Below are 23,784 nucleotides of genomic sequence, written 5' to 3' on the forward strand. Positions count from 1 at the left end.
TTTTTTATTTCAAAAATATACTTTATTCATAAATGATTTGATGGTCTGTACATTGGATCATGCCATACATATGTCCATATTTACAAACACAGATTCGACTTTATTCTTGTCCTTTACAATCCTGTGCATTTTTTCAATCTTGTATATATACATATATTTGGCTGAGGCATCAGCAGAGCCCAAAAAAAACGTCTGTCTGGGCCCCCTGTTCTTCTTTCGGCAGGCCGATCTTACACGGTGGTCTTTCCCCACCGCGCCTTGGCGGCAGCTGCCCCAAGCTTCAGCGCGTCCCTCAACACGTAGTCTTGGACCTTGGAATGTGCCAGTCTGCAACACTCGGTCGGGGTCAACTCCTTCAGCTGGAAGATCAACAGGTTTCGGACCGCCCAGAGAGCGTCCTTCACCGAGTTGATGATCCTCCAGGCGCAGTTAATGTTCGTCTCGGTGTGAGTCCCGGGGAACAGGCCGTAGAGCACGGAGTCCCGCGTCACGGCGCTGCTCGGGACGAACCTCGACAAGCACCACTGCATTCCTCTCCAGACTTCCTCTGCATAGGCACATTCCAGAAGGAGGTGTGTGACAGTCTCGTCCCCCCCGCAGCCACTTCGAGGGCAGCGTGCGGTGCGGCAGAGAGTCCGGGCGTGCATAAAGGATCTCACGGGCAGAGCCCTTCTCACCACCAGCCAAGCCACGTCTTGGTGCTTGTTGGAAAGTTCTGGCGATGAGGCATTCTGCCAAATGGCTTTGACAGTCTGCTCAGGGAACCGCTCGACAGGATCCGCCCTCTCCTTTTCCCGAAGGGTCTCAAGGACGCTACGTGCTGACCACTTCCTGATGGACTTGTGGTCAAAGGTGTTTTTCCTCATAAATTTCTCCACGAAGGACAGGTGATACGGAACGGTCCAACTACTCGGAGCGTTCCGCGGCAGCGAGGCCAGGCCCATCCTTCGCAACACCGGGGACAGGTAGAACCTCAGTACGTAGTGACACTTGGTGTTTGCGTACCGGGGATCCACGCACAGCTTGATGCAGCCACACACAAAGGTGGCCATCAGGGTGAGGGTGGCATTGGGCGTGTTTTTTCCCCCATTGCACCGGTCTTTGTACATTGAGTCTCTTCGGACCCGGTCCATCTTTGATCTCCAAATGAATTGGAAGATGGCCCGGGTGACTGCGGCGGCACAGGTCCTGGGGATAGGCCAGACCTGTGCCACATATAGCAATACTGAGAGGACCTCACACCTGATGACCAGGTTTTTTCCCGCGATGGAGAGCGACCGTTGCCCCCATCTGCCTAGTTTCTGTCTCATCTTTCTGATCCGCTCCTCCCAGGTCTTGGCGCACGCCCCAGCCCCCCCGAACCAAATACCCAGCACCTTCAGGTGGTCAGTCCTGACGGTGAAGGGGATAGAGGATTGGTCGGCCCAGTTCCCGAAGAGCATGGCCTCGCTCTTGCCTCGGTTTACCTTGGCTCCCGAGGCCCGTTCGAACTGGTCGCAGATGCACACGAGTCTGTGCACGGACAGCGGATCCGAGCAGAAAACAGCGACGTCATCCATGTACAGGGAGGCCTTAACCTGCAGGCCCCCGCTGCCAGGAATAGTCACCCCTCTCAGGCTCGCATCCTTCCTGATGGATTCGGCAAATGGCTCTATGCAACACACAAACAAGGCGGGTGAGAGGGGGCATCCCTGCCTGACTCCAGATCTTACAGGGAAGCTATCTGATTCCCACCCATTGATTGAGACTGCACTGACAATGTTGGTGTAGAGCAGTCTGATCCAATTTCCGATTCCCTCCCCAAAGCCCATTTTGGAGAGGACATCCCTCATATATGTATGCGATATCCTGTCAAAGGCTTTCTCCTGGTCCAGGCTGATGAGGCAGGTGTCCACCCCCCTGTCCTGCACGTAGGCGATCGTATCCCTGAGGAGTGCGAGACTCTCAGAGATCTTCCTGCCCGGTACAGCACAGGTTTGGTCCGGGTGGATCACCGATCCCAGAGCAGACCTGACCCGGTTGGCGATGACCTTTGACAGGATTTTGTAGTCTGCATTTAACAGTGAGATCGGTCTCCAATTTCTAATTTCCTCCCTCTCCCCCTTCCGCTTGTAGACGAGGGTGATGATGCCTTTCCTCATGGATTCACTCATGGTACCTGCCCGGAGCATACTGACATACACCTCCAGCAGGTCCTGGCCGATCAAGTCCCAAAGAGCGGAATAAACCTCGACCGGTAAGCCGTCGCTTCCGGGAGTTTTATTCTTTTCGAAGGACTCGAGGGCCTTGGTCAGTTCATCCAGAGATAGCGGCTGGTCCAGCCTCTCTCGTGTTCCGTCATCTAGGACCTCCGTGATAGAGGACAGGAACGACTGGGAGGCCGCGCTGTCGGTCGGCTTCGAGTCATACAGGCTGGCGTAGAAGGATTTGCTGATCCTCATGACGTCAGCCTGAGATGACGTTACCGAGCCATCTTCTTTCTTCAGGCTGCTGAGCACGGAGCTCTCTTTGTGCACCTTCTGGAAGAAGAAACGTGAGCACGTCTCGTCCTGCTCCACCGAGCGGACCCTGGACCGGAAGATTATCCTGGAGGCCTCCGAGGCAAAGAGCGAGGCTTGCTGGCCCTTCACCTCCTTGAGGTCCTCCGTGACATCCACCCCCATCGTCTGCAGCAGGAGCAGGTTCTGCATACTTTCCTGGAGCTGGGACAGTTTTCCCCGCCTCTCTCTCGCCTCCTGGACACCTTTGAGGATAAAGAACCTCTTGATGTTCCCTTTTACCGTTTCCCACCAGTCCGCTGGAGACTCAAAGAGGGGCTTCACGGTTCTCCAACCTGCGTAATCCCTCTTGAGCTCTTCGATGTTTCCCGGGGTCAACAGCTTAGTGTTCAGTTTCCACGTTCCCTTGCCCGCCCGCTGTTCGTCCTGTAGGTGACAGTCGGCCAGCAGGAGGCAGTGGTCAGAGAAGAACACCGGCTTGACGTCGGTGGATCTGACCGAGAGCGTTCGGGACACAAACAGGTAATCTATCCTTGAGCGGATAGACCCGTCTGCCCCTGACCAGGTGTATCTACGCTGCGCTCCGTCTGCAGGGGCGCTGAAGACGTCGTGCAGCTTGGCGTCTTTGACCGTTTCCATCAGGGCCCTGGACGTAGCGTCCGGTTTACTGTCCCCCCCGCCGGATCGTCCATCAGCATCAATGATGCAGTTGAAGTCTCCGGCCAGAATGACCGGCCTGGACGTAGCCAGCAGCAGTGGAAGCTGTTGCAGGACGGCCAACCGTTCACTCTTGCCCACTGGGGCGTACACGTTGATTAGTCTCACGGGAGCGTTTCTGTATTTAACATCCGCGACGAGGAGGCCCTGGGAGCGCCACCGCACTGATCATATCAGCTCCCCTGCCAGGTAAGTATGCTCAGCGCTCACACTCGCTCACACCCCACAACAGCCGCTCCCTCTCACTCTCACACTCACTCACTTTTGCAACATCGAACATTCACTTACTCAACCTGCCCTGCCTGTCGATCAGCTTCATTCTTCAAATGGATCACCGAATGTCTCCAGGACTCCCGTTTTACTCAAATACCACCCACGGCTGCGCCTGCACTGCTTATCTGCATGTATCCCTTCAAAGGACGCGCCCCGCCCCTGTTTCCTTCAGGCTGCCTCCTGATTCGCGGAAAAAGAGGAAGGAAAGTTCCAACTTTCTTTTCAAACACTCGTCCGAATTTGATGTCAACGCGAATAAAAGCAACTTACAATCTTTGATTGTGAAACTGGAAGCAGTTTTTAAAACCAATTTGCCTCGACTTTCTACAATGTCTAGCTGCAGCTTTGCAAATCTCTCTTCAATCAGATTAGTGACTTCAGGTTGAAATCACATACAAGATTAAGGGTGCCAGGGAAACATATTTTTCAACATTATGTTGGACGAGACACGAAACTGAGACCACCGCCTCGTCTGGCTGCACATTCCGAGCACTCACCACCCTCTGTGTAAAATAAACTGGCCTGTGATTAAAATGTAATCGTCCTTTTCTTCCGCGTCTGATTTACCTGCTGCTTTCCCTGGGGTAAAGGATTCCAAATTTAAAGGGCATAGGTCTCGGGTGAGAAGGGAGAGATTTCAAAGGGATCTAGGGGGCAACTATTGCACACAGAGGGGTGCTGCGTGGACGCAATGAGCTACCAGAGGAAGTGATGGAGGTTGGTACAATTACAACATGCGAAAGGCATCTGAATGGCGAAATGAATAGGAAGGGTTCAGAGGGATAAGGGCCAAGTGCTGACAAATGGGACAAGATTAAATTAGGATACCTGGATTACTGCGGAGCAGCTGTGCGGCAGAACAAAGTGGGCTGGAGACCTGGATCAGTGCAGGGCAGCTGTGAGCCAGCACACATTGGGCTGGAGGCCTAGAGTGGTGTGGTGAGGCTGAGAGGCAGAACAGAGTAGGCTGGAGGCCTGGATTAGTGTGGAGCAGCTGTGAGCCAGCACACAGTGTTCTGGAGGCCTAGTGTGGTGTGGAGAGGCTGAGAGGCAGAACAGAATTGGCTGGTGGCCTGGATTAGTGTGCAGCAGCTGTAAGGAAGAATAGAGTGAGCCAGAGGCCTGGATCAGTGCACAGCAGCTTTGAGGCAAAACAGAGTGAGCCAGAGGCCTGGATCAGTGTGGAGCAGCTGAGAGCTGAAGAAGAGCCGATGGAGAGATGCAACAGCCTTGAATGGCTGAGAGCTGGATTGGAGCTGATTCGAGGCCCGGATGAGCACAGGATGACTGAGAGCTGGATTGGAGTGGATTAGAGGCCTGGATCAGTACAGGATGGCTGAGAGCTGGATGGGACAGGATTAGAGGCCTGGATCAGTTCAGAATGGCTGAGAGCTGGATGGAGGCGGATTAGAGGGCTGTGTCAGTACAGAATGGCTGAGAGCTGGATGAGTCTGCATTAGAGGCCTGAATCAGTACAGAATTGCAGAAAGTTGGATTGGAGTGGATTCGAGGCCAGTATCTGTTCAGAATGGCTGAGAGCTGGATGGGGGCGGATTAGAGGATTGTATCCATACAGGATGGCTGAGAGCTGGACTGGAGAGGATTAGAGGCCTGTATCAGGACAGAATGGCTGAGAGCTGGATGGGGAAGGGTGCGATTTAGAGGCCTGCGTCAGGACAGAATGGCTGAGAGCTGGATGGGACAGGATTCGAGGCCTGCGTCAGTACAGAATGGCTGAGGCCTGTATCAGTACATAATGGCTGAGAGCTGAATTGGAGCAGACTGGAGACTTGGAGCAGAGCGAAAGCGGTAATTGGACTGGAGGTGGTTGTGGAGCTGGGGGAAGCTTGCTGTGAAGGTGATAGGTACATGCAAGTGGGTGGGGGTTGGGGAGCATTGATGGGGATAGGTCAGTGTGGAGTGTGGAGTGGATAGGTGGGAAGGAAAATGGACAGGTGGGACAAGTCAAGTGGAGGGGCGCGTCTGAGATGAGGTGGGGGTGGAAGATGAGGAAACGGCTGAAGTCAACATTGATGCTGTGTGGTTGGAGGGTCCGAAGGCGGAAGATTGCTCCCCCCCAGGCGTGAGGTGGGCTGGATTTTGCACTTTGTCGCTCAGGGTGTTGATGCCCTTGCTTGGTAGGTTGACGAAGCAGCAAATGGTGGTAAGACATGGAGCAGATGGTGACTGAGAGCAGTTAAGAGGGAAGGTGTTTAAGGAGCATGTAGAGAGATATCGTGAGGCAATAGAGGGAAATGGTCATATATGCAGCAGAGGTATGGGGGCCGCCTAACGGTTTTAAAGTTAGGACGGATCTTGCTTGGAGAGGGAAGTTAACGGAGCCGTGAGAAGGCAAGCTGCAGTATAACAGCACTGCCGACAGAAAAAGGGCAATTTAGATTCTGCCATTAGTTTGTATATCAGGGGAGAGCGCGAACGCAGTCCCCCACTACCACAAATTTTGCAGTCGAGTATCCCGCATTTGGGGACATCGCAGGCCTCAGCACACCCAAAGTGCAATGGGATAGCCTCATCTTGGGAGCGCTACCGCACTGATCATGTCAGCTCCCCTGCCAGGTAAGTATGCTCAGCGCTTACACTCGCTCACACCCCACAACAGCCGCTCCCTCTCACTCTCACACTCACTCACTTTTGCAACATCGAACATTCACTTACTCAACCTGCCCTGCCTGTCGATCAGCTTCATTCTTCAAATGGATCACCGAATGTCTCCAGGACTCCCGTTTTACTCAAATACCACCCACGGCTGCGCCTGCACTGCTTATCTGCATGTATCCCTTCAAAGGACGCGCCCCGCCCCTGTTTCCTTCAGGCTGCCTCCTGATTCGCGGAAAAAGAGGAAGGAAAGTTCCAACTTTCTTTTCAAACACTCGTCCGAATTTGATGTCAACGCGAATAAAAGCAACTTACAATCTTTGATTGTGAAACTGGAAGCAGTTTTTAAAACCAATTTGCCTCGACTTTCTACAATGTCTAGCTGCAGCTTTGCAAATCTCTCTTCAATCAGATTAGTGACTTCAGGTTGAAATCACATCCAAGATTAAGGGTGCCAGGGAAACATATTTTTCAACATTATGTTGGACGAGACACGAAACTGAGACCACCGCCTCGTCTGGCTGCACATTCCGAGCACTCGCCACCCTCTGTGTAAAATAAACTGGCCTGTGATTAAAATGTAATCGTCCTTTTCTTCCGCGTCTGATTTACCTGCTGCTTTCCCTGGGGTAAAGGATTCCAAATTTAAAGGGCATAGGTTTCGGGTGAGAAGGGAGAGATTTCAAAGGGATCTAGGGGGCAACTATTGCACACAGAGGGGTGCTGCGTGGACGCAATGAGCTACCAGAGGAAGTGATGGAGGTTGGTACAATTACAACATGCGAAAGGCATCTGAATGGCGAAATTAAAAGGAAGGGTTCAGAGGGATAAGGGCCAAGTGCTGACAAATGGGACAAGATTAAATTAGGATACCTGGATTACTGCGGAGCAGCTGTGCGGCAGAACAAAGTGGGCTGGAGACCTGGATCAGTGCAGGGCAGCTGTGAGCCAGCACACATTGGGCTGGAGGCCTAGAGTGGTGTGGTGAGGCTGAGAGGCAGAACAGAGTAGGCTGGAGGCCTGGATTAGTGTGGAGCAGCTGTGAGCCAGCACACAGTGTTCTGGAGGCCTAGTGTGGTGTGGAGAGGCTGAGAGGCAGAACAGAATTGGCTGGTGGCCTGGATTAGTGTGCAGCAGCTGTAAGGAAGAATAGAGTGAGCCAGAGGCCTGGATCAGTGCACAGCAGCTTTGAGGCAAAACAGAGTGAGCCAGAGGCCTGGATCAGTGTGGAGCAGCTGAGAGCTGAAGAAGAGCCGATGGAGAGATGCAACAGCCTTGAATGGCTGAGAGCTGGATTGGAGCTGATTCGAGGCCCGGATGAGCACAGGATGACTGAGAGCTGGATTGGAGTGGATTAGAGGCCTGGATCAGTACAGGATGGCTGAGAGCTGGATGGGACAGGATTAGAGGCCTGGATCAGTTCAGAATGGCTGAGAGCTGGATGGAGGCGGATTAGAGGGCTGTGTCAGTACAGAATGGCTGAGAGCTGGATGAGTCTGCATTAGAGGCCTGAATCAGTACAGAATTGCAGAAAGTTGGATTGGAGTGGATTCGAGGCCAGTATCTGTTCAGAATGGCTGAGAGCTGGATGGGGGCGGATTAGAGGATTGTATCCATACAGGATGGCTGAGAGCTGGACTGGAGAGGATTAGAGGCCTGTATCAGGACAGAATGGCTGAGAGCTGGATGGGGAAGGGTGCGATTTAGAGGCCTGCGTCAGGACAGAATGGCTGAGAGCTGGATGGGACAGGATTCGAGGCCTGCGTCAGTACAGAATGGCTGAGGCCTGTATCAGTACATAATGGCTGAGAGCTGAATTGGAGCAGACTGGAGACTTGGAGCAGAGCGAAAGCGGTAATTGGACTGGAGGTGGTTGTGGAGCTGGGGGAAGCTTGCTGTGAAGGTGATAGGTACATGCAAGTGGGTGGGGGTTGGGGAGCATTGATGGGGATAGGTCAGTGTGGAGTGTGGAGTGGATAGGTGGGAAGGAAAATGGACAGGTGGGACAAGTCAAGTGGAGGGGCGCGTCTGAGATGAGGTGGGGGTGGAAGATGAGGAAACGGCTGAAGTCAACATTGATGCTGTGTGGTTGGAGGGTCCGAAGGCGGAAGATTGCTCCCCCCCAGGCGTGAGGTGGGCTGGATTTTGCACTTTGTCGCTCAGGGTGTTGATGCCCTTGCTTGGTAGGTTGACGAAGCAGCAAATGGTGGTAAGACATGGAGCAGATGGTGACTGAGAGCAGTTAAGAGGGAAGGTGTTTAAGGAGCATGTAGAGAGATATCGTGAGGCAATAGAGGGAAATGGTCATATATGCAGCAGAGGTATGGGGGCCGCCTAACGGTTTTAAAGTTAGGACGGATCTTGCTTGGAGAGGGAAGTTAACGGAGCCGTGAGAAGGCAAGCTGCAGTATAACAGCACTGCCGACAGAAAAAGGGCAATTTAGATTCTGCCATTAGTTTGTATATCAGGGGAGAGCGCGAACGCAGTCCCCCACTACCACAAATTTTGCAGTCGAGTATCCCGCATTTGGGGACATCGCAGGCCTCAGCACACCCAAAGTGCAATGGGATAGCCTCATCTTGGGAGCGCCACCGCACTGATCATGTCAGCTCCCCTGCCAGGTAAGTATGCTCAGCGCTTACACTCGCTCACACCCCACAACAGCCGCTCCCTCTCACTCTCACACTCACTCACTTTTGCAACATCGAACATTCACTTACTCAACCTGCCCTGCCTGTCGATCAGCTTCATTCTTCAAATGGATCACCGAATGTCTCCAGGACTCCCGTTTTACTCAAATACCACCCACGGCTGCGCCTGCACTGCTTATCTGCATGTATCCCTTCAAAGGACGCGCCCCGCCCCTGTTTCCTTCAGGCTGCCTCCTGATTCGCGGAAAAAGAGGAAGGAAAGTTCCAACTTTCTTTTCAAACACTCGTCCGAATTTGATGTCAACGCGAATAAAAGCAACTTACAATCTTTGATTGTGAAACTGGAAGCAGTTTTTAAAACCAATTTGCCTCGACTTTCTACAATGTCTAGCTGCAGCTTTGCAAATCTCTCTTCAATCAGATTAGTGACTTCAGGTTGAAATCACATCCAAGATTAAGGGTGCCAGGGAAACATATTTTTCAACATTATGTTGGACGAGACACGAAACTGAGACCACCGCCTCGTCTGGCTGCACATTCCGAGCACTCGCCACCCTCTGTGTAAAATAAACTGGCCTGTGATTAAAATGTAATCGTCCTTTTCTTCCGCGTCTGATTTACCTGCTGCTTTCCCTGGGGTAAAGGATTCCAAATTTAAAGGGCATAGGTTTCGGGTGAGAAGGGAGAGATTTCAAAGGGATCTAGGGGGCAACTATTGCACACAGAGGGGTGCTGCGTGGACGCAATGAGCTACCAGAGGAAGTGATGGAGGTTGGTACAATTACAACATGCGAAAGGCATCTGAATGGCGAAATTAAAAGGAAGGGTTCAGAGGGATAAGGGCCAAGTGCTGACAAATGGGACAAGATTAAATTAGGATACCTGGATTACTGCGGAGCAGCTGTGCGGCAGAACAAAGTGGGCTGGAGACCTGGATCAGTGCAGGGCAGCTGTGAGCCAGCACACATTGGGCTGGAGGCCTAGAGTGGTGTGGTGAGGCTGAGAGGCAGAACAGAGTAGGCTGGAGGCCTGGATTAGTGTGGAGCAGCTGTGAGCCAGCACACAGTGTTCTGGAGGCCTAGTGTGGTGTGGAGAGGCTGAGAGGCAGAACAGAATTGGCTGGTGGCCTGGATTAGTGTGCAGCAGCTGTAAGGAAGAATAGAGTGAGCCAGAGGCCTGGATCAGTGCACAGCAGCTTTGAGGCAAAACAGAGTGAGCCAGAGGCCTGGATCAGTGTGGAGCAGCTGAGAGCTGAAGAAGAGCCGATGGAGAGATGCAACAGCCTTGAATGGCTGAGAGCTGGATTGGAGCTGATTCGAGGCCCGGATGAGCACAGGATGACTGAGAGCTGGATTGGAGTGGATTAGAGGCCTGGATCAGTACAGGATGGCTGAGAGCTGGATGGGACAGGATTAGAGGCCTGGATCAGTTCAGAATGGCTGAGAGCTGGATGGAGGCGGATTAGAGGGCTGTGTCAGTACAGAATGGCTGAGAGCTGGATGAGTCTGCATTAGAGGCCTGAATCAGTACAGAATTGCAGAAAGTTGGATTGGAGTGGATTCGAGGCCAGTATCTGTTCAGAATGGCTGAGAGCTGGATGGGGGCGGATTAGAGGATTGTATCCATACAGGATGGCTGAGAGCTGGACTGGAGAGGATTAGAGGCCTGTATCAGGACAGAATGGCTGAGAGCTGGATGGGGAAGGGTGCGATTTAGAGGCCTGCGTCAGGACAGAATGGCTGAGAGCTGGATGGGACAGGATTCGAGGCCTGCGTCAGTACAGAATGGCTGAGGCCTGTATCAGTACATAATGGCTGAGAGCTGAATTGGAGCAGACTGGAGACTTGGAGCAGAGCGAAAGCGGTAATTGGACTGGAGGTGGTTGTGGAGCTGGGGGAAGCTTGCTGTGAAGGTGATAGGTACATGCAAGTGGGTGGGGGTTGGGGAGCATTGATGGGGATAGGTCAGTGTGGAGTGTGGAGTGGATAGGTGGGAAGGAAAATGGACAGGTGGGACAAGTCAAGTGGAGGGGCGCGTCTGAGATGAGGTGGGGGTGGAAGATGAGGAAACGGCTGAAGTCAACATTGATGCTGTGTGGTTGGAGGGTCCGAAGGCGGAAGATTGCTCCCCCCCAGGCGTGAGGTGGGCTGGATTTTGCACTTTGTCGCTCAGGGTGTTGATGCCCTTGCTTGGTAGGTTGACGAAGCAGCAAATGGTGGTAAGACATGGAGCAGATGGTGACTGAGAGCAGTTAAGAGGGAAGGTGTTTAAGGAGCATGTAGAGAGATATCGTGAGGCAATAGAGGGAAATGGTCATATATGCAGCAGAGGTATGGGGGCCGCCTAACGGTTTTAAAGTTAGGACGGATCTTGCTTGGAGAGGGAAGTTAACGGAGCCGTGAGAAGGCAAGCTGCAGTATAACAGCACTGCCGACAGAAAAAGGGCAATTTAGATTCTGCCATTAGTTTGTATATCAGGGGAGAGCGCGAACGCAGTCCCCCACTACCACAAATTTTGCAGTCGAGTATCCCGCATTTGGGGACATCGCAGGCCTCAGCACACCCAAAGTGCAATGGGATAGCCTCATCCTGGGAGCGCCACCGCACTGATCATGTCAGCTCCCCTGCCAGGTAAGTATGCTCAGCGCTTACACTCGCTCACACCCCACAACAGCCGCTCCCTCTCACTCTCACACTCACTCACTTTTGCAACATCGAACATTCACTTACTCAACCTGCCCTGCCTGTCGATCAGCTTCATTCTTCAAATGGATCACCGAATGTCTCCAGGACTCCCGTTTTACTCAAATACCACCCACGGCTGCGCCTGCACTGCTTATCTGCATGTATCCCTTCAAAGGACGCGCCCCGCCCCTGTTTCCTTCAGGCTGCCTCCTGATTCGCGGAAAAAGAGGAAGGAAAGTTCCAACTTTCTTTTCAAACACTCGTCCGAATTTGATGTCAACGCGAATAAAAGCAACTTACAATCTTTGATTGTGAAACTGGAAGCAGTTTTTAAAACCAATTTGCCTCGACTTTCTACAATGTCTAGCTGCAGCTTTGCAAATCTCTCTTCAATCAGATTAGTGACTTCAGGTTGAAATCACATCCAAGATTAAGGGTGCCAGGGAAACATATTTTTCAACATTATGTTGGACGAGACACGAAACTGAGACCACCGCCTCGTCTGGCTGCACATTCCGAGCACTCGCCACCCTCTGTGTAAAATAAACTGGCCTGTGATTAAAATGTAATCGTCCTTTTCTTCCGCGTCTGATTTACCTGCTGCTTTCCCTGGGGTAAAGGATTCCAAATTTAAAGGGCATAGGTTTCGGGTGAGAAGGGAGAGATTTCAAAGGGATCTAGGGGGCAACTATTGCACACAGAGGGGTGCTGCGTGGACGCAATGAGCTACCAGAGGAAGTGATGGAGGTTGGTACAATTACAACATGCGAAAGGCATCTGAATGGCGAAATTAAAAGGAAGGGTTCAGAGGGATAAGGGCCAAGTGCTGACAAATGGGACAAGATTAAATTAGGATACCTGGATTACTGCGGAGCAGCTGTGCGGCAGAACAAAGTGGGCTGGAGACCTGGATCAGTGCAGGGCAGCTGTGAGCCAGCACACATTGGGCTGGAGGCCTAGAGTGGTGTGGTGAGGCTGAGAGGCAGAACAGAGTAGGCTGGAGGCCTGGATTAGTGTGGAGCAGCTGTGAGCCAGCACACAGTGTTCTGGAGGCCTAGTGTGGTGTGGAGAGGCTGAGAGGCAGAACAGAATTGGCTGGTGGCCTGGATTAGTGTGCAGCAGCTGTAAGGAAGAATAGAGTGAGCCAGAGGCCTGGATCAGTGCACAGCAGCTTTGAGGCAAAACAGAGTGAGCCAGAGGCCTGGATCAGTGTGGAGCAGCTGAGAGCTGAAGAAGAGCCGATGGAGAGATGCAACAGCCTTGAATGGCTGAGAGCTGGATTGGAGCTGATTCGAGGCCCGGATGAGCACAGGATGACTGAGAGCTGGATTGGAGTGGATTAGAGGCCTGGATCAGTACAGGATGGCTGAGAGCTGGATGGGACAGGATTAGAGGCCTGGATCAGTTCAGAATGGCTGAGAGCTGGATGGAGGCGGATTAGAGGGCTGTGTCAGTACAGAATGGCTGAGAGCTGGATGAGTCTGCATTAGAGGCCTGAATCAGTACAGAATTGCAGAAAGTTGGATTGGAGTGGATTCGAGGCCAGTATCTGTTCAGAATGGCTGAGAGCTGGATGGGGGCGGATTAGAGGATTGTATCCATACAGGATGGCTGAGAGCTGGACTGGAGAGGATTAGAGGCCTGTATCAGGACAGAATGGCTGAGAGCTGGATGGGGAAGGGTGCGATTTAGAGGCCTGCGTCAGGACAGAATGGCTGAGAGCTGGATGGGACAGGATTCGAGGCCTGCGTCAGTACAGAATGGCTGAGGCCTGTATCAGTACATAATGGCTGAGAGCTGAATTGGAGCAGACTGGAGACTTGGAGCAGAGCGAAAGCGGTAATTGGACTGGAGGTGGTTGTGGAGCTGGGGGAAGCTTGCTGTGAAGGTGATAGGTACATGCAAGTGGGTGGGGGTTGGGGAGCATTGATGGGGATAGGTCAGTGTGGAGTGTGGAGTGGATAGGTGGGAAGGAAAATGGACAGGTGGGACAAGTCAAGTGGAGGGGCCCGTCTGAGATGAGGTGGGGGTGGAAGATGAGGAAACGGCTGAAGTCAACATTGATGCTGTGTGGTTGGAGGGTCCGAAGGCGGAAGATGAGGCATTGCTCCCCCCAGGCGTGAGGTGGGCTGGATTTTGCACTTTGTCGCTCAGGGTGTTGATGCCCTTGCTTGGTAGGTTGACGAAGCAGCAAATGGTGGTAAGACATGGAGCAGATGGTGACTGAGAGCAGCTAAGAGGGAAGGTGTTTAAGGAGCATGTAGAGAGATATCGTGAGGCAATAGAGGGAAATGGTCACATATACAGTAGAGGTATGGGGGCCGCCTAACGGTTTTAAAGTTAGGACGGATCTTGCTTGGAGAGGGAAGTTAACGGAGCCGTGAGAAGGCAAGCTGCAGTATAACAGCACTGCCTACAGAAAAAGTGCCATTTAGATTTTGCCATTAGTTTGTATATCAGGGGAGAGCGCGAACGCAGTCCCCCACTACCACAAATTTTGCAGTCGAGTATCCCGCATTTGGGGACATCGCAGGCCTCAGCACACCCAAAGTGCAATGGGATAGCCTCATCCTGGGAGCGCCACCGCACTGATCATGTCAGCTCCCCTGCCAGGTAAGTATGCTCAGCGCTCACACTCGCTCACACCCCACAACAGCCGCTCCCTCTCACTCTCACACTCACTCACTTTTGCAACATCGAACATTCACTTACTCAACCTGCCCTGCCTGTCGATCAGCTTCATTCTTCAAATGGATCACCGAATGTCTCCAGGACTCCCGTTTTACTCAAATACCACCCACGGCTGCGCCTGCACTGCTTATCTGCATGTATCCCTTCAAAGGACGCGCCCCGCCCCTGTTTCCTTCAGGCTGCCTCCTGATTCGCGGAAAAAGAGGAAGGAAAGTTCCAACTTTCTTTTCAAACACTCGTCCGAATTTGATGTCAACGCGAATAAAAGCAACTTACAATCTTTGATTGTGAAAACTGGAAGCAGTTTTTAAAACCAATTTGCCTCGACTTTCTACAATGTTTAGCTGCAGCTTTGCAAATCTCTCTTCAATCAGATTAGTGACTTCAGGTTGAAATCACATACAAGATTAAGGGTGCCAGGGAAACATATTTTTCAACATTATGTTGGACGAGACACGAAACTGAGACCACCGCCTCGTCTGGCTGCACATTCCGAGCACTCGCCACCCTCTGTGTAAAATAAACTGGCCTGTGATTAAAATGTAATCGTCCTTTTCTTCCGTGTCTGATTTACCTGCTGCTTTCCCTGGGGTAAAGGATTCCAAATTTAAAGGGCATAGGTTTCGGGTGAGAAGGGAGAGATTTCAAAGGGATCTAGGGGGCAACTATTGCACACAGAGGGGTGCTGCGTGGACGCAATGAGCTACCAGAGGAAGTGATGGAGGTTGGTACAATTACAACATGCGAAAGGCATCTGAATGGCGAAATGAATAGGAAGGGTTCAGAGGGATAAGGGCCAAGTGCTGACAAATGGGACAAGATTAAATTAGGATACCTGGATTACTGCGGAGCAGCTGTGCGGCAGAACAAAGTGGGCTGGAGACCTGGATCAGTGCAGGGCAGCTGTGAGCCAGCACACATTGGGCTGGAGGCCTAGAGTGGTGTGGTGAGGCTGAGAGGCAGAACAGAGTAGGCTGGAGGCCTGGGTTAGTGTGGAGCAGCTGTGAGCCAGCACACAGTGTTCTGGAGGCCTAGTGTGGTGTGGAGAGGCTGAGAGGCAGAACAGAATTGGCTGGTGGCCTGGATTAGTGTGCAGCAGCTGTAAGGAAGAATAGAGTGAGCCAGAGGCCTGGATCAGTGCACAGCAGCTTTGAGGCAAAACAGAGTGAGCCAGAGGCCTGGATCAGTGTGGAGCAGCTGAGAGCTGAAGAAGAGCCGATGGAGAGATGCAACAGCCTTGAAGAGCTGAGAGCTGGATTGGAGCTGATTCGAGGCCCGGATGAGCACAGGATGACTGAGAGCTGGATTGGAGTGGATTAGAGGCCTGGAGCAGTACAGGATGGCTGAGAGCTGGATGGGACAGGATTAGAGGCCTGGAGCAGTACAGAATGGCTGAGAGCTGGATAAAGGCGGATTAGAGGGCTGTGTCAGTACAGAATGGCTGAGAGCTGGATGAGTCTGCATTAGAGGCCTGAATCAGTACAGAATTGCAGAAAGTTGGATTGGAGTGGATTAGAGGCCAGTATCTGTTCAGAATGGCTGAGAGCTGGATGGGGGCGGATTAGAGGATTGTATCCATACAGGATGGCTGAGAGCTGGACTGGAGAGGATTAGAGGCCTGGGTCAGGACAGAATGGCTGAGGCCTGTATCAGTACATAATGGCTGAGAGGTGAATTGGAGCAGACTGGAGACTTGGAGCAGAGCGAAAGCGGTAATTGGACTGGAGGTGGTTGTGGAGCTGGGGGAAGCTTGCTGTGAAGGTGATAGGTACATGCAAGTGGGTGGGGGTTGGGGAGCATTGATGGGGATAGGTCAGTGTGGAGTGTGGAGTGGATAGGTGGGAAGGAAAATGGACAGGTGGGACAAGTCAAGTGGAGGGGCGCGTCTGAGATGAGGTGGGGGTGGAAGATGAGGAAACGGCTGAAGTCAACATTGATGCTGTGTGGTTGGAGGGTCCGAAGGCGGAAGATTGCTCCCCCCAGGCGTGAGATGGGCTGGATTTTGCACTTTGTCGCTCAGGGTGTTGATGCCCTTGCTTGGTAGGTTGACGAAGCAGCAAATGGTGGTAAGACATGGAGCAGATGGTGACTGAGAGCAGTTAAGAGGGAAGGTGTTTAAGTAGCATGTCGAGAGATATCGTGAGGCAATAGAGGGAAATGGTCACATATGCAGCAGAGGTATGGGGGCCGCCTAACGGTTTTAAAGTTAGGACGGATCTTGCTTGGAGAGGGAAGTTATCGGAGCCGTGAGGAGGCAAGCTGCAGTATAACAGCACTGCCTACAGAAAAAGTGCCATTTAGATTTTGCCATTAGTTTGTATATCAGGGGAGAGCGCGAACGCAGTCCCCCACTACCACAAATTTTGCAGTCGAGTATCCCGCATTTGGGGACATCGCAGGCCTCAGCACACCCAAAGTGCAATGGGATAGCCTCATCCTGGGAGCGCCACCGCACTGATCATGTCAGCTCCCCTGCCAGGTAAGTATGCTCAGCGCTCACACTCGCTCACACCCCACAACAGCCGCTCCCTCTCACTCTCACACTCACTCACTTTTGCAACATCGAACATTCACTTACTCAACCTGCCCTGCCTGTCGATCAGCTTCATTCTTCAAATGGATCACCGAATGTCTCCAGGACTCCCGTTTTACTCAAATACCACCCACGGCTGCGCCTGCACTGCTTATCTGCATGTATCCCTTCAAAGGACGGGCCCCGCCCCTGTTTCCTTCAGGCTGCCTCCTGATTCGCGGAAAAAGAGGAAGGAAAGTTCCAACTTTCTTTTCAAACACTCGTCCGAATTTGATGTCAACGCGAATAAAAGCAACTTACAATCTTTGATTGTGAAAACTGGAAGCAGTTTTTAAAACCAATTTGCCTCGACTTTCTACAATGTCTAGCTGCAGCTTTGCAAATCTCTCTTCAATCAGATTAGGGACTTCAGGTTGAAATCACATACAAGATTAAGGGTGCCAGGGAAACATATTTTTCAACATTATGTTGGACGAGACACGAAACTGAGACCACCGCCTCGTCTGGCTGCACATTCCGAGCACTCGCCACCCTCTGTGTAAAATAAATTGGCCTGTGATTAAAATGTAATCGTCCTTTTCTTCCGTATCTGATTTACCTGCTGCTTTCCCTGGGGTAAAGGATTCCAAATTTAAAGGGCATAGGTTTCGGGTGAGAAGGGAAAGATTTCAAAGGGATCTAGGGGGCAACTATTGCACACAGAGGGGTGCTGCGTGGACGCAATGAGCTACCAGAGGAAGTGATGGAGGTTGGTACAATTACAACATGCGAAAGGCATCTGAATGGCGAAATGAATAGGAAGGGTTCAGAGGGATAAGGGCCAAGTGCTGACAAATGGGACAAGATTAAATTAGGATACCTGGATTACTGCGGAGCAGCTGTGCGGCAGAACAAAGTGGGCTGGAGACCTGGATCAGTGCAGGGCAGCTGTGAGCCAGCACACATTGGGCTGGAGGCCTAGAGTGGTGTGGTGAGGCTGAGAGGCAGAACAGAGTAGGCTGGAGGCCTGGATTAGTGTGGAGCAGCTGTGAGCCAGCACACAGTGTTCTGGAGGCCTAGTGTGGTGTGGAGAGGCTGAGAGGCAGAACAGAATTGGCTGGTGGCCTGGATTAGTGTGCAGCAGCTGTAAGGAAGAATAGAGTGAGCCAGAGGCCTGGATCAGTGCACAGCAGCTTTGAGGCAAAACAGAGTGAGTCAGAGGCCTGGATCAGTGTGGAGCAGCTGAGAGCTGAAGAAGAGCCGATGGAGAGATGCAACAGCCTTGAATGGCTGAGAGCTGGATTGGAGCTGATTCGAGGCCCGGATGAGCACAGGATGACTGAGAGCTGGATTGGAGTGGATTAGAGGCCTGGAGCAGTACAGGATGGCTGAGAGCTGTATAAAGGCGGATTAGAGGGCTGTGTCAGTACAGAATGGCTGAGAGCTGGATGAGTCTGCATTAGAGGCCTGAATCAGTACAGAATTGCAGAAAGTTGGATTGGAGTGGATTAGAGGCCAGTATCTGTTCAGAATGGCTGAGAGCTGGATGGGGGCGGATTAGAGGATTGTATCCATACAGGATGGCTGAGAGCTGGATTGGAGAGGATTCGAGGCCTGGGTCAGTACAGAATGGCTGAGGCCTGTATCAGTACATAATGGCTGAGAGCTGAATTGGAGCAGACTGGAGACTTGGAGCAGAGCGAAAGCGGTAATTGGACTGGAGGTGGTTGTGGAGCTGGGGGAAGCTTGCTGTGAAGGTGATAGGTACATGCAAGTGGGTGGGGGTTGGGGAGCATTGATGGGGATAGGTCAGTGTGGAGTGTGGAGTGGATAGGTGGGAAGGAAAATGGACAGGTGGGACAAGTCAAGTGGAGGGGCGCGTCTGAGATGAGGTGGGGGTGGAAGATGAGGAAACGGCTGAAGTCAACATTGATGCTGTGTGGTTGGAGGGTCCGAAGGTGGAAGATTGCTCCCCCCAGGCGTGAGGTGGGCTGGATTTTGCACTTTGTCGCTCAGGGTGTTGATGCCCTTGCTTGGTAGGTTGACGAAGCAGCAAATGGTGGTAAGACATGGAGCAGATGGTGACTGAGAGCAGTTAAGAGGGAAGGTGTTTAAGTAGCATGTCGAGAGATATCGTGAGGCAATAGAGGGAAATGGTCACATATGCAGTAGAGGTATGGGGGCCGCCTAACGGTTTTAAAGTTAGGACGGATCTTGCTTGGAGAGAGAAGTTAACGGAGCCGTGAGGAGGCAAGCTGCAGTATAACAGCACTGCCTACAGAAAAAGTGCAATTTAGATTCTGCCATTAGTTTGTATATCAGGGGAGAGCGCGAACGCAGTCCCCCACTACCACAAATTTTGCAGTCGAGTATCCCGCATTTGGGGACATCGCAGGCGTCAGCACACCCAAAGTGCAATGGGACAGCCTCATCCTGGGAGCGCCACCTTTTTTTTTTATTTCAAAAATATACTTTATTCATAAATGATTTGATGGTCTGTACATTGGATCATGCCATACATATGTCCATATTTACAAACACAGATTCGACTTTATTCTTGTCCTTTACAATCCTGTGCATTTTTTCCATCTTGTATATATACATATATTTGGCTGAGGCATCAGCAGAGCCCAAAAAAACGTCTGTATGGGCCCCCTGTTCTTCTTTCGGCAGGCCGATCTTACACGGTGGTCTTTCCCCACCGCACCTTGGCGGCAGCTGCCCCAAGCTTTAGCGCGTCCCTCAACACGTAGTCTTGGACCATGGAATGTGCCAGTCTGCAACACTCGGTCGGGGTCAACTCCTTCAGCTGGAAGATCAACAGGTTTCGGACCGCCCAGAGAGCGTCCTTCACCGAGTTGATGATCCTCCAGGCGCAGTTAATGTTCGTCTCGGTGTGAGTCCCGGGGAACAGGCCGTAGAGCACGGAGTCCCGCGTCACGGCGCTGCTCGGGACGAACCTCGACAAGCACCACTGCATTCCTCTCCAGACTTCCTCTGCGTAGGCACATTCCAGAAGGAGGTGTGTGACAGTCTCGTCCCCCCCGCAGCCACTTCGAGGGCAGCGTGCGGTGCGGCAGAGAGTCCGGGCGTGCATAAAGGATCTCACAGGCAGAGCCCTTCTCACCACCAGCCAAGCCACGTCTTGGTGCTTGTTGGAAAGTTCTGGCGATGAGGCATTCTGCCAAATGGCTTTGACAGTCTGCTCAGGGAACCGCTCGACAGGATTCGCCCTCTCCATTTCCCGAAGGGTCTCAAGGACGCTACGTGCTGACCACTTCCTGATGGACTTGTGGTCAAAGGTGTTTTTCCTCATAAATTTCTCCACGAAGGACAGGTGATACGGAACGGTCCAACTACTCGGAGCGTTCCGCGGCAGCGAGGCCAGGCCCATCCTTCGCAACACCGGGGACAGGTAGAACCTCAGTACGTAGTGACACTTGGTGTTTGCGTACCGGGGATCCACGCACAGCTTGATGCAGCCACACACAAAGGTGGCCATTAGGGTGAGGGTGGCATTGGGCGTGTTTTTTCCCCCATTGCACCGGTCTTTGTACATTGAGTCTCTTCGGACCCGGTCCATCTTTGATCTCCAAATGAATTGGAAGATGGCCCGGGTGACTGCGGCGGCACAGGTCCTGGGGATAGGCCAGACCTGTGCCACATATAGCAATACTGAGAGGACCTCACACCTGATGACCAGGTTTTTTCCCGCGATGGAGAGCGACCGTTGTCCCCATCTGCCTAGTTTCTGTCTCATCTTTCTGATCCGCTCCTCCCAGGTCTTGGCGCACGCCCCAGCCCCCCCGAACCAAATACCCAGCACCTTCAGGTGGTCAGTCCTGACGGTGAAGGGGATAGAGGATTGGTCGGCCCAGTTCCCGAAGAGCATGGCCTCGCTCTTGCCTCGGTTTACCTTGGCCCCCGAGGCCCGTTCGAACTGGTCGCAGATGCACACGAGTCTGTGCACGGACAGCGGATCCGAGCAGAAAACAGCGACGTCATCCATGTACAGGGAGGCCTTAACCTGCAGGCCCCCGCTGCCAGGAATAGTCACCCCTCTCAGGCTCGCATCCTACCTGATGGATTCGGCAAATGGCTCTATGCAACACACAAACAAGGCGGGTGAGAGGGGGGCATCCCTGCCTAACTCCAGATCTTACAGGGAAGCTATCTGATTCCCATCCATTGATTGAGACTGCACTGACAATTTTTTTTTTTATTTCAAAAATATACTTTATTCATAAAAAGATTTGATGGTCTGTACATTTGATCATGCCATACATATGTCCACATTTCCAAACACAGATTCGAATTTATCAATGTCATTTACAATCCTGTGCATTTTTCAATCTTGTACATATATTTGGCTGAGGCATCAGCAGAGCCCAAAAAAAACGTCTGTATGGGCCCCCTGTTCTTCTTTCGGCAGGCCGATCTTACACGGTGGTCTTTCCCCACCGCGCCTTGGCGGCAGCTGCCCCAAGCTTCAGCGCGTCCCTCAACACGTAGTCTTGGACCTTGGAATGTGCCAGTCTGCAACACTCGGTCGGGGTCAACTCCTTCAGCTGGAAGATCAACAGGTTTCGGACCGCCCAGAGAGCGTCCTTCACCGAGTTGATGATCCTCCAGGCGCAGTTAATGTTCGTCTCGGTGTGAGTCCCGGGGAACAGGCCGTAGAGCACGGAGTCCCGCGTCACGGCGCTGCTCGGGACGAACCTCGACAAGCACCACTGCATTCCTCTCCAGACTTCCTCTGCGTAGGCACATTCCAGAAGGAGGTGTGTGACAGTCTCGTCCCCCCCGCAGCCACTTCGAGGGCAGCGTGCGGTGCGGCAGAGAGTCCGGGCGTGCATAAAGGATCTCACAGGCAGAGCCCTTCTCACCACCAGCCAAGCCACGTCTTGGTGCTTGTTGGAAAGTTCTGGCGATGAGGCATTCTGCCAAATGGCTTTGACAGTCTGCTCAGGGAACCGCTCGACAGGATCCGCCCTCTCCTTTTCCCGAAGGGTCTCAAGGACGCTACGTGCTGACCACTTCCTGATGGACTTGTGGTCAAAGGTGTTTTTCCTCATAAATTTCTCCACGAAGGACAGGTGATACGGAACGGTCCAACTACTCGGAGCGTTCCGCGGCAGCGAGGCCAGGCCCATCCTTCGCAACACCGGGGACAGGTAGAACCTCAGTACGTAGTGACACTTGGTGTTTGCGTACCGGGGATCCACGCACAGCTTGATGCAGCCACACACAAAGGTGGCCATCAGGGTGAGGGTGGCATTGGGCGTGTTTTTTCCCCCATTGCACCGGTCTTTGTACATTGAGTCTCTTCGGACCCGGTCCATCTTTGATCTCCAAATGAATTGGAAGATGGCCCGGGTGACTGCGGCGGCACAGGTCCTGGGGATAGGCCAGACCTGTGCCACATATAGCAATACTGAGAGGACCTCACACCTGATGACCAGGTTTTTTCCCGCGATGGAGAGCGACCGTTGCCCCCATCTGCCTAGTTTCTGTCTCATCTTTCTGATCCGCTCCTCCCAGGTCTTGGCGCACGCCCCAGCCCCCCCGAACCAAATACCCAGCACCTTCAGGTGGTCAGTCCTGACGGTGAAGGGGATAGAGGATTGGTCGGCCCAGTTCCCGAAGAGCATGGCCTCGCTCTTGCCTCGGTTTACCTTGGCCCCCGAGGCCCGTTCGAACTGGTCGCAGATGCACACGAGTCTGTGCACGGACAGCGGATCCGAGCAGAAAACAGCGACGTCATCCATGTACAGGGAGGCCTTAACCTGCAGGCCCCCGCTGCCAGGAATAGTCACCCCTCTCAGGCTCGCATCCTTCCTGATGGATTCGGCAAATGGCTCTATGCAACACACAAACAAGGCGGGTGAGAGGGGGCATCCCTGCCTGACTCCAGATCTTACAGGGAAGCTATCTGATTCCCACCCATTGATTGAGACTGCACTGACAATGTTGGTGTAGAGCAGTCTGATCCAATTTCCGATTCCCTCCCCAAAGCCCATTTTGGAGAGGACATCCCTCATATATGTATGCGATATCCTGTCAAAGGCTTTCTCCTGGTCCAGGCTGATGAGGCAGGTGTCCACCCCCCTGTCCTGCACGTAGGCGATCGTATCCCTGAGGAGTGCGAGACTCTCAGAGATCTTCCTGCCCGGTACAGCACAGGTTTGGTCCGGGTGGATCACCGATCCCAGAGCAGACCTGACCCGGTTGGCGATGACCTTTGACAGGATTTTGTAGTCTGCATTTAACAGTGAGATCGGTCTCCAATTTCTAATTTCCTCCCTCTCCCCCTTCCGCTTGTAGACGAGGGTGATGATGCCTTTCCTCATGGATTCACTCATGGTACCTGCCCGGAGCATACTGACATACACCTCCAGCAGGTCCTGGCCGATCAAGTCCCAAAGAGCGGAATAAACCTCGACCGGTAAGCCGTCGCTTCCGGGAGTTTTATTCTTTTCGAAGGACTCGAGGGCCTTGGTCAGTTCATCCAGAGATAGCGGCTGGTCCAGCCTCTCTCGTGTTCCGTCATCTAGGACCTCCGTGATAGAGGACAGGAACGACTGGGAGGCCGCGCTGTCGGTCGGCTTCGAGTCATACAGGCTGGCGTAGAAGGATTTGCTGATCCTCATGACGTCAGCCTGAGATGACGTTACCGAGCCATCTTCTTTCTTCAGGCTGCTGAGCACGGAGCTCTCTTTGTGCACCTTCTGGAAGAAGAAACGTGAGCACGTCTCGTCCTGCTCCACCGAGCGGACCCTGGACCGGAAGATTATCCTGGAGGCCTCCGAGGCAAAGAGCGAGGCTTGCTGGCCCTTCACCTCCTTGAGGTCCTCCGTGACATCCACCCCCATCGTCTGTAGCAGGAGCAGGTTCTGCATACTTTCCTGGAGCTGGGACAGTTTTCCCCGCCTCTCTCTCGCCTCCTGGACACCTTTGAGGATAAAGAACCTCTTGATGTTCCCTTTTACCGTTTCCCACCAGTCCGCTGGAGACTCAAAGAGGGGCTTCACGGTTCTCCAACCTGCGTAATCCCTCTTGAGCTCTTCGATGTTTGAGCTCTCAGATGGTGACTGAGAGCAGTTAAGTGGGAAGGTGTTTTGGTGGGTGCTTAATGGTTTT

The 23,784-nt window shown here is 52.7% G+C and overlaps 5 non-coding genes and 1 pseudogene across 5 annotated transcripts; all 6 read right to left on the minus strand.

Moving 5' to 3' along the window:
• Window positions 1-5,909: 5,909 nt before the first annotated feature.
• LOC140455747 (U1 spliceosomal RNA) lies at window positions 5,910-6,073 on the minus strand. The gene has a single exon (XR_011953010.1). It is a non-coding gene; the product is annotated as a U1 spliceosomal RNA (small nuclear RNA).
• A 2,497-nt stretch (window positions 6,074-8,570) lies between these two features.
• On the minus strand, window positions 8,571-8,734 carry LOC140455741 (U1 spliceosomal RNA). The gene has a single exon (XR_011953004.1). It is a non-coding gene; the product is annotated as a U1 spliceosomal RNA (small nuclear RNA).
• Window positions 8,735-11,231: 2,497 nt separating this feature from the next.
• LOC140455722 (U1 spliceosomal RNA) lies at window positions 11,232-11,395 on the minus strand. The gene has a single exon (XR_011952986.1). It is a non-coding gene; the product is annotated as a U1 spliceosomal RNA (small nuclear RNA).
• Window positions 11,396-13,898: 2,503 nt separating this feature from the next.
• On the minus strand, window positions 13,899-14,062 carry LOC140455723 (U1 spliceosomal RNA). Its single transcript, XR_011952987.1, has one exon. It is a non-coding gene; the product is annotated as a U1 spliceosomal RNA (small nuclear RNA).
• Window positions 14,063-16,455: 2,393 nt separating this feature from the next.
• LOC140455724 (U1 spliceosomal RNA) lies at window positions 16,456-16,619 on the minus strand. Its single transcript, XR_011952988.1, has one exon. It is a non-coding gene; the product is annotated as a U1 spliceosomal RNA (small nuclear RNA).
• A 2,344-nt stretch (window positions 16,620-18,963) lies between these two features.
• LOC140455762 (U1 spliceosomal RNA) lies at window positions 18,964-19,101 on the minus strand (annotated as a pseudogene).
• Window positions 19,102-23,784: the final 4,683 nt, after the last annotated feature.

This window comes from Chiloscyllium punctatum, chromosome 30 (assembly GCF_047496795.1).
Source record: "Chiloscyllium punctatum isolate Juve2018m chromosome 30, sChiPun1.3, whole genome shotgun sequence".
Taxonomy (NCBI): Eukaryota; Metazoa; Chordata; class Chondrichthyes; order Orectolobiformes; family Hemiscylliidae; genus Chiloscyllium; species Chiloscyllium punctatum.